This window comes from Penaeus monodon, chromosome 38, assembly GCF_015228065.2.
Source record: "Penaeus monodon isolate SGIC_2016 chromosome 38, NSTDA_Pmon_1, whole genome shotgun sequence".
Classification (NCBI taxonomy): Eukaryota; Metazoa; Arthropoda; class Malacostraca; order Decapoda; family Penaeidae; genus Penaeus; species Penaeus monodon.
Genome location: NC_051423.1, coordinates 27630461 through 27635073, shown reverse-complemented (window position 1 = coordinate 27635073; position 4613 = coordinate 27630461). Strand labels below are relative to the sequence as shown.

The 4613-nt window shown below is 34.6% G+C and overlaps 1 protein-coding gene across 1 annotated transcript in view; it reads right to left on the bottom strand.

Moving 5' to 3' along the window:
- Positions 1 to 3004: 3004 nt before the first annotated feature.
- Positions 3005 to 4613, bottom strand: part of LOC119596974 (nuclear cap-binding protein subunit 1-like) — a 25245-nt gene continuing 23636 nt past the window's right edge. The window contains exon 16 of the mRNA XM_037946380.1: positions 3005 to 4613. This exon is cut by the window's right edge and continues 326 nt beyond it. The gene's annotated coding sequence lies outside the window, so the exon portion shown is untranslated.

Below are 4613 nucleotides of genomic sequence, written 5' to 3'. Positions count from 1 at the left end.
AATCTGCTGCGATGTACCGCGCGAGGGGCGGCCACACCGGCCGGAGCGAGCGCGGGAGTTGCCAGGGTAACCTGGCAAGATTTAACGATGTCAGGTTAGGTTTGACAAGTCACAACACACGCTTATAATTACCATCATAATTATGGATATAGTTATGCTAAATATATTCATCTGTGATAAATATAGTTTAGATTATTTCTGATAAATAAAGGCATGCACGTCCAAAGGGTGTCTCTCACCAACTGTCCTGCAATACATATACTAAAGGTATTGTTAATTTTGCATCGATATATTCGTGTTACTACATTTTATTTCATGATTGTAGCGCATTAACGTGAAGATATCTATGTTTTTATTATAGATGAAAACTTAAATTAGCATATTAATAAACGCAACTGGTCTCAGAATATCCTTGAAACATATATTATTATTTATTTATGCACAATTATTCCTAATAAAAAACAGGTATAATCATTCACGAGTTATTTATTATACACAATTATTCATGATGAATATATCTTTATGATAATTCAGATCCATAAACTTTGGATATAAACCATAAAAGGAAAATCATATAGAAGTGATATGCCATCACAATTAACTAATTAATACTCCTATTTATATAAAATGAACTTCCACTGAGGAACAGCTAAACTATCCCTATGTATCTTATTCCGAATGCATGGGGTTTGGAAAAAAAATTCGGTAATAAGACTCGATACCCATTCCCAGCAGGAAATGCAAGTAAAGTTAACTGCCTACTTTCCCGCCCGGCCTCTTGCGAAGTCGCGCGGGATCGCGGCGCGCCACGCCTCGCGCGAGAGTGACGTGGCCACGTCCCATTAGTTAGCACAAGTTTCCCGTTTCGCTTCGCACTGCATCGCATCGCGTTCGGTGTGGCCACGGCCTAAGGAAGAAATGAGAGCTAAGGCCCTCCATGTTGCATTTATCGATGGCACAATTATCTTGCTAAATTTGTAAATGAAATGAAGTCGTTTTCTTATAAATGTAGGAGTAATAACACTAATCTTCCTGACGAGATGATATAACTATTTGTGGATGAAGTAATTTGTTGATGTGGCTGCATACAGATGTTGCCGAGTCGGACTCACAAAAAATGTTGAGAGTGTTACTAGGAATTATCATCTATAAGTCAAGCGAAAACATACAGGTTTTCAATCTAAATGACAACACTTGTATTGCTTACATTAAAATAACCTTTTCCTTTAATTTGTGTTCAATTAATATCCCTTCCACTGAAATAACATTTAACACAATCATGTCACATGAAGAAATGTTTCATTATCTCACGTGACTGTGATAATATTCTGAATGCTTTTATAAGTTTTGTGGTTTCTGAGCGGAAGTGCGCAAACAGAATTGATGGAATGTGATGAAAATTTACAGGTGGATTGGCTATACTCTATGGGTCAGATGACTACATCAGTGATCCAAATTTCTTTTACATCACAGACTACCTTAATACTAAACTCATAAATAGAGGACCTCAAATTTATAAATAAATAAATAAATAAATAAAAATACATGAATCTATCTATATAAAAGCCCTAATGCTTGCACGAAAATTAAAAATGCATTGATCCAATCATTCTAGTCTGGATGTGCATGTAAAAAACAACAAAGAAACTTTTTTAAAGGTTCTAAACCTATAAAGACATAATGCTAGTCATATACTTACCTAAAGTAATGTTAGATGAGACAAGACACATTGCTGAACTCTTACTTTGGAAATGTTCCACATATGTACCTTTCATAGAATAATTCTGTGTATTAAATCTATGCTAGTTTGCCACAAAAATCAAATTGTAGGCCACCAGTACATCAACCATCCTGAATTTGATTTTTGGATTGGCTTGTCACACCGACTAGGATCCAATTGCAGGATTCGCCCTCATTACAATACCCCATATAAAAAGGGACTAATAAGAATATCATTTTCTTTTTTTATATAGTAGAAGTATGTTTTGATATTTCAAAGCAGTTCTTGAGCTTGGACAAACAATTACCAAATCACATTTTAATTTAGGCACAGATGTCATTAGCAGAGAAACCATGGCCACACCATCACAACAACCATGCCCATTGTTGAGGTATTTATTTGTTTATTTATTTTAAAATTTCTGCCACATCAACATCTACATTCAATTAGCAGCATATACAAAATATAGTGATAAAGTGGGGCTTGGGGGCAAAGACCCCAGGAAAGAAAGATTTTGGTTTAGTAAGGCAATGTTTGTGGATTTCCAGAATGGACAATGGTCAAAACAGAAAAATGTACCTGACATAAAAGGTTACACAGCATTATGGTAAAGTATTGTGGCAAAAAGGGTAAATATTAATTAACAATTTGGATAAGTGGACAGAAGGGGATGAAGACGAGAAGGAAAAGAAAAGAGGGAGAAGAAAAGACCCAGCAAAATTAGTTGAGATGAGGGCTGAGGTCCAAGGCAGGGTGATCCCTACATTGGGCCCCAGTCTCTGCCTCCTAAGCCCACCCCCACGGCAACAACTGGCATGGGATTAGGGGGGGGTATTGTTGAGGTAAATTCCCTGAACAGAATCACAAGTTCAACTACCCAGTCTACCTGTAAAAACAAGCATTCTCCCTTGTGGGTGTTTCTAGGTGCCCACGGATTCATTGCTAGATCTGGCAGCGCTGCTGGTTGCTACATCTGAGCCTGTAATTTTTTTCCACTTTTTGTATCAACAGTGCTCCTTCACACCGGCTACAAGGATCTATTACTATTTCTTGGGGCACTGCACATCATGTTTTCATTTGTTATAGTGTTTTTCTTGTTTTTAAGTTGCATTACTGCTTTTCATTTTATGTAAAACTATATTTAAGAAACCCATTTTTGGGTTGTAAACAAGATTTATATATCCGGTTTGATTTTAATTACCTCTTAAATAATCTAAAATGCTGTCCTTGGTTTAAGTAAACCATCTGTTACAATATATTTAATAGTACTAAAATCAAGGACTGTTTAAATTTCGACAAACTTTATTGGTGTTTTTTCCCTTTAATTAGTGGTATGTAGTTCACAGTATAATATATACCTTACATGTACTGTATATAGCCAATATCTTATATACCTAGTTACTTTTCATCTTAGGTAATGTTTAATGATAATTCTATATTGCAATCAACATAACACGCCAGAGAATTCTGTAAAAGTCTTAGAAGTGAGAGGTACAGAAGTCTTCACTCTTGTTTAACAGAACTACTGATTTAAATAGGATTTCTAAGCAAGTACAGTACTGTTTGACATTTGAAGAACCATGTTTAGCTATGTACCTTAGAGGCATTAATTAAGAAAAATGAGCCTTTCCAAAAATTTAACAGCCATGTAGTCACAGTGGTGAGTACTGAACACAGGGTGACATAACACTCACATCTTGGACAAACAGGTCATTCACCCAAGTGAAGTGAGTCATGAGAATACATATTTACTGCCAAGCATGTAAGTATAGACGACCACCCTAACATGAGCTGTCGCTAGTGAATATGCAGCTTAACCTAATAAATTACATTAGATGCTTTTGGATTTCCCAGTTCAGCCGTATGAACAGAAGCAAAACAGGGCCAGAAAGGACTCCTCCCTAAAGAAGTGAAAAACGATTTTGAGTCTCTCTTGGTTTCTCCTAGAAGGTGTAGCTGCATGATCCAAACTCACAGACTTAAAATAAAATAAAAGTTAACACTGTATTTGGAAAGTTTTAATAACATGTGCAAGTAAATGATTCTTACATACAAATCATTTTTTTCAATCCTTCAGTACCTATAAGAAAACTAATTCAATTGGAATGATAGTTGACATATCTCCCAAAAAGTGTAAAACTAACCATACAGGTTTTTTTCATAGAAATTTCTCTCTTTAAGCTTTCAAACCTAAATTGTATAATTGGTGTTTACATTATAAAAATTGTATTTTCCTCAACCTTAACCCTTACTATAGTCTTTAATATGTAAACATGAATAATCAAGCAAGAGTTGGGGGAAAACCCCACTGTAAGAAAGGAATATTTAGGGTATGGTTAAAAGGGAACTATACACAGTATCATATTTGAAGACCAACTACATAGTATAAGATTGATAAGCCAATTTTTCAAGTTTCTGTTATCTAGGCAAGAATAATTTTCTATGTGACTCAATAGACCAAAATTTACATGATATAGCAGTATAATTCTGAAATACTTTGAGGTACTATTTCATCAATATATAAAATCAATCTATAAGTTAGTGGACTGAAAAAGATGAAGAAGAAAAAAACTTTATAGAGACATTATACAAAATCTAGAAAGATAAAGAGTAAATAAAAACAAAATTCCATGAATTTCATGCAAACTAAAAATTCAGTGATACTGTAAATATTCTTGTATGTCACCTACACTGCAAAAAATTATATTTGCATACTGCATATTGCTAAAGCATTGGATACATAAAATCTAAATAAATGATCCACATAATCATACTGTACCTAGTATATCTTCCCAGATATTTCCAAGAAAGCTTCTTGTAAACATATACATTAAACTTGTTACATGGTCTTGCAGACATCAGACAATCTGTCAGTCAAGAAATGTAATCTTTC